The following is an 11,549-nucleotide window of genomic DNA, read 5'->3' as shown; positions in this document are numbered from 1 at the left end:
GCGGGGGCCCCCCCCCCCCCCCAGTGCACAAATTTTTGTGCACCGGGCTTCTAGTTGTCAATAAGTGTGGACGACTAAAACCACAGTTGCCAATAGTCCACAGAACATAAAACTTGTCATATGATTTTAATTTCTTGAGGATCTAGCAAACTGTAAAAAGAAATACTTCTTTCTAGAAGTAAAAAAAAAATCTCATCCTTGAAAAAACACTTCAGGAAGACTTATTTATATTGACCAGTGCAAGAAAACAAAATTTGAATAGTGTTAGGACATGAAAGAGGGGATCATGTTAAATGATAGCATCAGAAGTCATTTAACTGTTATTGAGTATGTTTGAAATATATCTTATTAAAAATAAAGTCCTTCATTCTCTCAAAATTCACTATGCAACACATTTTCATGAACATATTAGATTTGGTTAACATGGGGCTTCTATATTTCAAATGTTTAAAGATATGAGAGAGATAATTTAAAAGTTGAAGTTAAAAGAGAATACTACTACAAAAATTAATGCATATTTGTAAAAGAATGAAGAAATGAAAGTTATGGTAATTTCATTAAAAACTCATTGCTTTAAACAGCACATAAGCACAGAATTAGTGAAAGGATGAGAAAGCTGAAGAACTTTGATAATGAACACAGGAAAACAGAAATAAAAATATGAGCGAGAAGTCAAATGATACTAAAAGCTTTAAGGTTTAAAATTAGTATAATAAGAATTCTAAAAGAAGGTGTAAGAGGGGGTAAAGGAAATACTCAAAAAGATAATGACTAGAAATTTTCCAAAAGTGATGGGAGATGAGAATCTTCAGATTTATTTAACATTATTAACCAAACTAGTACATATTCATGGCTAGTACAGTGACATGGAACAAATCCCAGAAACAAGATAAACAAGAAATACAACTTGCTTGTAAAGGAATAGCAATTAGACCAACAACTAGGTATTCAACTGCAGCTATGAGAGCAAGATGTCTTCAAGGCAATGAAAAAAATAACTCTACAACTAAAATTATACAATTACCCAAATAATCAATTAACAATGTGGTTTAAAAATGATTATTATCAGACAAAAACATAACAAAACAAACTTTAAACAGCTTAGTATCAATAGATTCTTAATAAAAGAATGATGTTTTATCCAACTTAAGAATTAATTATTATAATATTGTAATTTATATCAATAATTTAGGTTCATAAAAGAATGATGTTTTATCCAACTTAAGAATTAATTAATTATTATAATATTGTAATTTATATCAGTAATTTAGGTTCTTTAAGAAAGGAAAAAACTATTAAATTGTGAAATCTAAAAGAATGCAAGGGTTAATTATAATTTAAATATTAAAAAGATGTATCAGTATAAGTAAAATATAATAATTTAATAAAAAGAGTCTGGCCAGTATTGCTCAGTGGTTCACATTGACTCATGAACTAGGAGGTCATGGTTCAATTGCCAGTCAGAGCACATGCAGGGCTTTTGGGCTCAATCCCCAGGGGGCATGCAGGAAGCAGCAAATCTATGATTCTCTCTGATCTTTGATATTTCTATCACTCCCTTCCTCTCTGAAACCAATAAAACTATATTTAAAAAAATAATAAACATACCGTTTTGAATATTTCTCCCACCACACCAATATAGTATAAAATTTGTAACAAGGAGATTTTGAAGCTTGCTCTATTGTCAAAAGCAGAAGTCTCTGTTCTAATAATTTACCGATTCTTATTGTGAGCAATTCAATAAATTGATGTTAACACTAGAGAGAAAGACAGAGAAGTTTCTAAAAAATCAATTTCAAATAATAAAATATAGAAAAGTAAAGTAATTGTAAATTTCTTTGGACTCAAAAATTCTACAATCAGAATGAAGAATATGTATTTTTGTTGGTACTACAATAAACTATCCAAGGTATCCAACTACTAATTATTGACTTGTTAAGGATGTTTTCAGTTTTTTGTTTAGATACAGAAAAATAGTGAAATATACTTTTCAGAGAACACAATATCATTTTCAGTATAAATAAATTACCAAATTATTTTTTTTCAATTCCAGATATTTTTTAAAGTGAAGGGGACAATAAAAAATATTAAATGTTTAAATATATGTATATGTTATATAAAATTTATATATGTGATATATTTATTTCTTTATTTACAGATTTAAAATGTTTTATTATATTTGAAGACCAATAAAACACATAAAATGTTATACTTTTTTTTTACTCAAAAAAATATGCCTTAAGAGGCTAAAAGGAAATCACTTCTATAAATATTTTCACCATACCTGACACATAGAAGAAATGATCCTGCTCACTCTGTTTTACCTTGTATCCTTGAATAATGGGTGTTAGTGACACACTGTCTGGAAAGTATCTGAAAAGGAATAAAAAGTTATTTCTGGTCATCTTTCTGAATGAACTTCGTTCACTGCTTATGTGTTTCACATACAAGCAAATAAGACCAGAGAAGTATGAGGCACCAAGTAGAAGTTTACCAACCACTGATGGCTTATCTTAATGTATTTAGTAATAATAATAATAATAATAATAATAATAATTGTTTAACATGTAAAACCTAACACAAATATTAAACTACATGGACTATTAGAACAACAAGCATGAATGGCTCAGTTGTAGGCAAATGGCACAGTGATTATAAGTTTGAGACTTCTGTTATTGTTCCTGTACCTTTTCAAGCTGTTATTTTCTTGATTAGATAGTAGCTCTTGTACCTATTTTAGAACAGTTACACAGTTACATTTTATCAAAGAAGAAATCTATCCTATGAAATATATGTTGGCTTTTATTTTTAACATTGTGGCTTAACCCTTATGTATGAAAATCATATTTGAAAAAGTATTTGACTTTTTATACAAGGAATATTCATGTGTAGTGAATATTAAAATATATTCAAATATATTTTGGGCAAGAAAAGTCTACTTTTACTTAATGCTATGATATTTAGACATCAAGACAGCATCAAATGCTTCCTTTATTTTTTAAAAAATTAAATTTATTGGGGGTGAAACTGGTGAATAGGATCATATAGGTTTCAAGTGTACATTTCTATGATACATGATCTGTGTATTGCATTGTGTAAATTTTATATTTAAAAAATGTTTAGCACTCAAGCTGAGTTAACATTGTGGCTTAACCCTTATGTATGAAAATCATATTTGAAATAGTATTTGACTTTTTATACAAGGAACATTCATGTGTAGTGAATATTCAAATATATTTTGGGCAAGAAAAGTCTACTTTTACTTAATGCTATGATATTTAGACATCAAGACAGCATCAAATGCTTCCTTTATTTTTTAAAAAATTAAATTTATTGGGGGTGAAACTGGTGAATAGGATCATATAGGTTTCAAGTGTACATTTCTATGATACATGATCTGTGTATTGCATTGTTCTGTGTATTGCATTGTGTAACTTTTATATTTAAAAAATGTTTAGCACTCAAGCTGAGAAAGTCAGGTTAGTGAGGTATTAGTAATGTGTCCCTTAAAAATCACTCAATAACCTTGTTCATGTGATGATGGAGAGATAATTGCATTGGGTCAATAGTGGAATCATATCACATCTATTTTGAAAGTTATGATGTTTCAATTGATTTTTAAAAAGTATAACCCAGTATGGTTTTTAAAAAACCATATTTTTTTGTGAGGTATTAAAGTCAATATCCAAAATGCTAACTAGAAGCCCATAAATTATAAGATGGAATTTGGGGATACATCAGAGATAATCTTTTATTCCAGGTGGAAATATTTTTCAAAGATATATCTAATTTTTTATTTTTCTCAACTATTTTTAAATATGTTGTTAGAAAAATATTATAAATATAAACACACAAAACCATATTTGTATAATTATTCTTAACCCAATATCTGAATTTAGTAAGTCTAGGGTACTTGAATCCATTTACAAAATTGTGATATGTTAATTTTTGAATTTCATGTGTCTTATCTTCTTTCATGTACTAATTATGATATCTTGCTATATATCTTGTGTTAACTTTTAAACTACAGATGGTTTCTTTTGTTATTTATTTTTCTTATGTATTAAAACAATATGCTTATCTTAATTGAGGCTGAAGGCATCTGGCACATTTAAATGGACATTGCTGATAAAACAAATGGGAATTGAATTAATAAACACATAAATAGTAGATGTTATCAGAAGCCAATGACTAATATCTCTTAAGAGATTTTTAAAAATTAAGACTTTTCTATTAAATTGAAGAAGAAAGCAAGAAAATTCAGAAAGATTCTGAGAGATCTACCTAAAACTGTAAAATCATAAAACAAGCATTAGGGCCCTAACCGATTTGGCTCAGTGGATAGAGCGTCGGCCTGTGGACTGAAGGGTCCCAGGTGCGATTCTGGTCAAGGGCATGTACCTTGGTTGCAGGCACATCCCCAGTAGGGGGTATCCAGGAGGCAGCTGATTGATGTTTCTCTCTCATCGATATTTCTAACTCTCTATTCCTCTCCCCTCTTCTCTGTAAAAAATCAATAAAATTAAAAAATAACAACAAGTATTAGGTTGCTAATGAAGAAAAGAGTAAATGATCAGAGACGTGCATAAGGTTGGACAAACACACCCTTTCTGGAGAGACTAGTTGTGGAGAGAAATTTGAAGCTCTTCATAATAAGGCTGGTGAGGTGAAAATCCAGCTGACAATCCAGCTGGACCAGATGAAAAAAAAGCTCTATCTCTACTTCATATGGCATGGGATAATGCTTCATAATTAGTAACTATTATTTTAATTTAAACATAAAATAAATTTTAAACTGTGTTTGAAAAATAAACACACTAAAATATTGAAACATCAATTAAAATGTATCAGAGAATTCAAAGTTATTATTATATTTTCTGCCTTATTAGCTTGGGTTTTCCAGAATTTGATATAATTTGTCTGCTACTATCTTCTGACTTTTTCTCAGATTCCTGTTAAGTGGATTTTTATTAGAAGGATTGTAGTTTCCTACAGAAATTTTTCTGAAAATAAATTCGTTTATAATTACTTATAGAAAAATAATGTAAGTTATTATAAACATATGTGCAAGGCTCAAATGTAACTGTCTTAGTGTTGGGAAATTCGTCTGTTAATGCTGCTCTTCAGCTTCTAGAATAGTGTTCATTAAATATCTGCTCAAGAAATATTATTAAAAATGAATGAGGTTTCAGTTTAGCATAGATGTCCATACTTGAAACCTATATGATCCTATTAACCAATGTGACCCAAATAAATTTAATAAAAAAAATAATAATAGACTGGTGCATATGGCTCAGTGGTTGAGCATTGACCCATAAACCAGAAGGTCACAGTTTGATTCCCAGTCAGAGCACATGCCCGGTTTAGATCCCCAGTAGGGGGCATACATGAGACAGCCCACTGATGAGTCTCTCTCATCATTGATATTTCTATCTCTCCCTTCCTCTCTGAAAACAATAAAAACATATTAAAAAAAAAAAAAGAATGAAGGCAGGGCTCAAGCTTATATAGTGAGAATATTTTTTCTAATCGAATATAGGAGAGGTATGTGGATACATAATGCATTGAACTATGACAATACTAAAATATAGATGTTTTACAGACTTCTCCAAATGAGCTCATCCTGGGCTGGTACGCTACAGGCCATGACATCACAGAGCACTGTGTGCTGACCCATGAGTACCACAGCCGGGAGGCCCCCAATCCCATTCACCTCACTGTAGACACGAGCCTCCAGAATGGTCGCATGAGCATCAAGCCTTATGTCAGCACTTTAATGGGTGTCCCGGGGAGGACCATGGGGGTGATGTTCACACCTCTGACAGTGAAATACGCGTACTATGACACTGAGCGCATTGGCGTTGACCTGATCATGAAGACCTGTTTTAGCACCAACCGGGTGATTGGACTCTCAAGTGACTTGCAGCAAGTAGCAGGGTCCTCGACTCGCATCCAGGATGCCCTCAGCGTATGCGGAGGACGTGGACGTGCTGTCTGGAAAGGTGTCCTGCTGACAATACTGTGGGCCACTTTTGATGAGTCTGGTTAACCAAGTACCCAAGATCGTTCCAGAGGACTTCGAGACCATGCTCAACAGCAACATCAATGACCTACTGATGGTGACCTACCTGGCCAATCTCACGCAGTCACAGATTGCCCTCAACGAGAAACTTGTCAACCTGTGAATGGCCCCAGCAGTAGGACTCAGAGTGGAGTGAAGTGGAAATGGCTTCTTGTGGTTTGAGTCACACTGAGTGAGTCAGCTGCTTGTGACTCTAAATAAACATAGCCTATCTTTTGTAAATGAAAAAAAAACAACATAAAAAATAACACTGATGCTTTGGCATAACTTTTAAATTTATAAATGGTGTGATATTCACTGATGCTTTGGCATAACTTTTAAATTTATAAATGGCGTGATATTCTGGTGTACTAAATGATTAACTGGAAATTAGGAGAAATATAACTGAGTTTTAAATAAAAGAAGAAATTAAAAAATGGAAACTGAATGTTTAAAGTACAGCTTAATTGAGCTCAAGATAAAATGACAAGTCGTACTACTAGGGTTAATTATTTCTTCAATACTTTAAATCTCCTCAGAATGTCAATCAAAACTTCTCAAACAAAATGACAAGAAAGTGAAGATTACAGAGTATAATGATACCTAATTGATCTTTATTGTTGTGAATAAGTTCCCAAGTTATTACAGTATCTTGATTGAATTTAACCTTCAGTCAGAATTGAGCAAGAGAAATAAAATCAGAAAGAAAACTCCAGTAGGAGTTTATTTTATACATAAATCATGAATTAAGAATTTATAGATTTTGAATTTCTCCTTTGTTATGTTGGTCTTTCTCACAGGAGTGATGTAATGGATCTTTAGGAGTAGAATGGAAGGGGTGATCGGAGGCAAATACAATCAACTCTGTTTCTGGGCTTGGTGGGGACTGGGGCTTCAGTGGTAGAGTGCATTGTTGCAATTTCCCATGGACAGAGCAAACTTAGCTTTGCTTTACTAGTATAAGCCCACATCAAAGAAGAACATAGAGAAACATGGGGAGTCGGAATGGCCCAACTAAGTTCATTATATTTAATATTAAGAGTTTTTATAAATTAAAATAATTTGATTCAAAGAAATGCAATAGTTTTAAAAATATTATATTCGTGATATTTTATTTGGAACATTTCAACTACAGGAGGAAGATATTTCAACTGTTTTGCATGCAGTCTACATATTTTATCTTAACTGCACAGAGAATTTGCCCTATTTCAGATGATTTTATGAGATCAGAACTAAACACGACACACCCTAACTAAAATGCTGATTTCCCAATTAACAGTACATAACTGTATTAGTAAGCATTCTTCTTTATCATTGGTATTTTGAAAACGTTTTGTATCTTTAGATGACTTATAATTGAAGCCTTACATTCCATGGAAGCAATTATGTTTCTTCATATCAAGATTACCTTAAAAGATTCCCTCTTTTAATCCTCATTTGAGAATATTTTTTCCATTTATTTATTTATTTATTTATTTATTTATTTATTTATTTATTTTAGAGAGGGTGGCCGAGGTATTTGACCTTGACAGGGAATGGAACCTGGAACCCTTAGGACGCTCTAACCACTGAGAAAACCATCCAAAGCCCTTTTAAAATTTTTAACAAAATCACTATCACTTTGTTGTTAACAAAGACACTAATAGGTCATTATCTTCTCTTTTCAAACTAGTTACAGGACTTTAATAGCTCCCACACCTTTGACAGCATCATTTCTTTTTTCCTGACAAGAAAAACAACCAAGCAATTATTTTGGAGACATTGTTATCTTTTTATTTGTACTTCCTATTTATAATGTCCTCTAAATTTAGATAAAGGACAATCTTCAAATTTTAATTTTTCTCAAAATTGATTTATTTCCCTGTTCTCCTGTTTTTATTACTGCCTTCATTCCCTGAGCTAAGAATTCTTCATAAATATTTCCATTTTAAGTGCTTTAGAAAAATCAAATGTAAAGCATGGAGCTTCTGGGACAAGACACTTGACTCCCTTGGATAGCTAAACTTCACTTTGAAATAGCTCAATCAATATAAAAAGGAGTCTATATCATCACTGGAAACTAGAAAAGATTCTTTTAGCTGTTGGAAATTTAAAGGAGCATTTTCAAAAGAACAGATTCAGAGTGAACAGAGAAAAATGGAGCACAAACCACAGATATTTCATTGGGAATTAAAGGGAAGTCCACTGTTAGAGTAAGTAAGAGGTTCCCATCTTCTCCCAGAGTCCAACTACCCACTTGCATTCTATCCAAGCAGGAAGCAGAGATGAGGATAGACTGCAGTGAGCTCAGTGTAGACCTCAACACTGTCAGAATCTCCAACCTACTCCACTGATCCTGGAAAGTGGGCACCCAGAAGTCTGCTCACAGCTTGTTAGTTCCCCACCCATGAAGGTAGGGTTCTTATGTGCTTTTGCTCACCATTTTATAGCCAATATAAATTGGAAATATAGTAAATAATCAATAAATACATATTGAAGAGAGGAAGGGTAGGGATCATTTACTAGTGGTTTTGAAATAACAGTGAATGCATTACATCAGACAATTAGAAACTGAGTTTTAGATACTGCTGCCCTAAATGCCTAAGTAAGTCATTGTCACAGGTAATTTTTTTCATTGATGATTTAACTCTAAGACCCCAGATTACTGTAAGCTTATTTTATTTATTTATTTATTTATTTGCTTTGGGATCTCCTTATCATGACCTCGTGGTTAGATGAGGAGTGCTTCCTATTCATACTCATGGCCATCACAAAACTGTTATCTAATTTAAGTTCCAGCCTGGCCTGTGTTGCTTAGTGGTTGACTGTCAACTTATGAACTAGGAGGTCACAGTTTGATTCCCTCGGTCAGAGCACATGTCCAGTGTGGGACATGCGGGAGGTGCCAATCAATGATTCTCTTTCATCGTTGATGTTTCTATCTTTCTCTCCTCCCTTCCTCTCTGAAATCCTCCTATATAATCAAGAGCTAATATGCTAATTAGACAGGACAGAAGAACGACCTTCCTTAACGACCAGTGACCAGTGGACAGAGGACAGGTCCAGCGAGCCTGTCCTGCCAGGCCAGCCATGGAGGTCCCGGTGCACCCCTTCCACAGAGGTGGCGGGAGAGGGGGCAGTGCAATCCCGGAGCGTCCACAGAGGTGGGATTGGGTGCGACTGCAGCACCTCAACCTCCTATGACCCGTTCCTGGCTGGCCCGGCCCCTCATTGGCTGCCTCCACCAGTTGGTAGGGGGCAGGGCCAGCACTAAGGAGCGGCGAGCCCAGCTTCTGGTTGAGTGGCACTCCTCCCCCTTTCCATCCTCCCCACCCCCTGCCACTCCCCGCTCAGCCGGAAGCCTGGCTCACCGCTGGCCAGTGCAGTGGAGGTGACAGGAGGAAAGGGGCAAAGGGTCCTGGACTGCAAGAGCCCCAGATTGCAAGAGGGATCCCAGACTGCGAGAGGGTACAGGCCGGGCTGAGGAACCACCCCCCCACCTCCACCGCCCATAGTGCACGAATTTCATGTATTGAGCCTCTAGTCAATAATAAAAATATATATATATGTAATTTAAATTCCATATTCCATGATAATAAATATGCTGACAAAATGTAAAATCAGAGTAGTCAATTTTTTCTAAATAATAATTTCCACATACACATACATTTTTTATATCTTTATTTATATGTTATAGAAAATCATAATATACATATATGAAATTAAGGTCAGTTATCTCTGAATGTTGAGGTTTTTTTATTATAATATCTGTATTTTCTAAAATTCCTACAATGTGATACTTATGTAATAATCAAAATTACATTTAAAAGGTTTTTAGAACACTAATATTGATGGTTATCTTTTTTCTTCTTATTCCTTTGTTTTCAACAGAGCAAGTATATCTAGTTTCATACAGATTTTTGAATATAGGTTCAAATTATATCAATTTTGAAATCTTAATAACTTGACTTTTCTTTGAAATTAACACACACTATTAAATTAAATAGGATAAAACACAGTAGGCCTTACATTTTGTTTATATTTCACAATCTAGATTTAATTTACTATCTCACCACTTGTTTTTTTTTAGAAAAAAAACAGGGCACTAATATTCCCAGGCATATGTGATTTTTCTCTTATGACACAACAAAAACTCTGAAGGAGGAAAGACAAGTTTGTCTCATCCTCAGGCAGATTAGTGTACTTTCCACTGATGAAGCTATTTCCTTTATTTAAAGCATGCTGAATAAACCTCCATGCCTCTACCCTTTGCTAAGCTCCACTTCCATGTACTGCCACATCTAACATAGGGAGGTTATTTTCAGCATAGATCCTGTATGGAGCAATGGATGGTCCATGCTTTGCTATATTATTAACCAAATTTGAGCCAGACCTTCTCCCTATAACCCTGACATTAACTAGACTTTTCTAACTTTCTGACAGATATTTCATGAAGGCTGGGGAGTAAGGGTGGTGGTGCAGGGGTACATTTCTGCTTCAAAGATACTCTACAATGAATAAAATTACAAGGTAAAAGCAAGTGTTCTAACACTAGGTGCTATAAACAACTATTCAATTTTCTCTAACCTAATATAATACAGTTCTTATGGTTAGCAGTGAAAATAAAATGGAAATAAAGCCATAGAGAAAAAAATTAGCCACAAACCAGAATAAAAAACAGACTCTAAAGCTAGTCTTGGGAAACAGTGCTCTTGAATTTCAATGACCATTAGGGAGCTAGGAGGCAGGGTTTGGGAGATAAGCAACATAGATTTAGGATTCAAATTTGAATTATCCATGGTCTGAAAATCTCCAAATTAAGATATTTATTTTAGGCCACCCCTGGGTAAGAATTTCAATTTGTATATATTTACACAAACATTCTGTATAATAAAAGCCTAAAATGCTAAGTGTCCAGTTGACCGGTTGGCCGTTCAACCAATCAAACATAATATGCTAATGATATGCTAAGGCCACTCAACCATTCGCTATGATGTGCACTGACCACCAGGGGGCAGATGTTCCGACTTGTAGGTTAGCTAGCTGCTGGGGTCTGGCCGATAGGGACTGAGTGAGATGGGCTGGACACACCCTGGAGCCCTCCCCAACTGGCCAACCTCCCTCGTCCCTCCCTGGCTCCTATTATGCACGAGTGGGGTTCCTCGGCCTGGCCTGTGCCCTCTTGCAAACTGGAACCCCTTGGTGGATTTAGGAGAGCCAGTTTTGGCCCAATCCCACAGGCCAGGCCGAGGGACCCCACTGGTGCATGTATTTGTGCACCTGGCCTCTAGTATTTAATAAAACTCTAAACAATGAATGGGAGTGATAAACATTAAATTCGGGAGTACCTATTTTAGCTTCATGAGAGAGGAATGCAATTGTAAATATATTAGCAATATTTTATTTATTATTGTATGCAGAATGTGCATGTTGTTTTTGTTAGATTATTCTTTGAAACTGTTTTTTAATAACTTAAATTTTATATAAAAATCTGATTAGTTAAAAATAT

The 11,549-nt window shown here is 34.3% G+C and overlaps 1 pseudogene; it reads left to right on the top strand.

Moving 5' to 3' along the window:
* The window catches only part of LOC102250866, a 22,627-nt pseudogene extending 16,312 nt beyond the window's left edge, over window positions 1–6,315 (top strand).
* The last annotated feature ends 5,234 nt before the right edge of the window (window positions 6,316–11,549 follow it).

Source organism: Myotis brandtii, unplaced genomic scaffold (genome assembly GCF_000412655.1).
Source record: "Myotis brandtii unplaced genomic scaffold, ASM41265v1 scaffold1082, whole genome shotgun sequence".
NCBI lineage: Eukaryota > Metazoa > Chordata > Mammalia > Chiroptera > Vespertilionidae > Myotis > Myotis brandtii.
The sequence above is the reverse complement of the archived record's forward strand: the minus strand, read 5'-3'. Positions and strand labels throughout refer to the sequence as shown.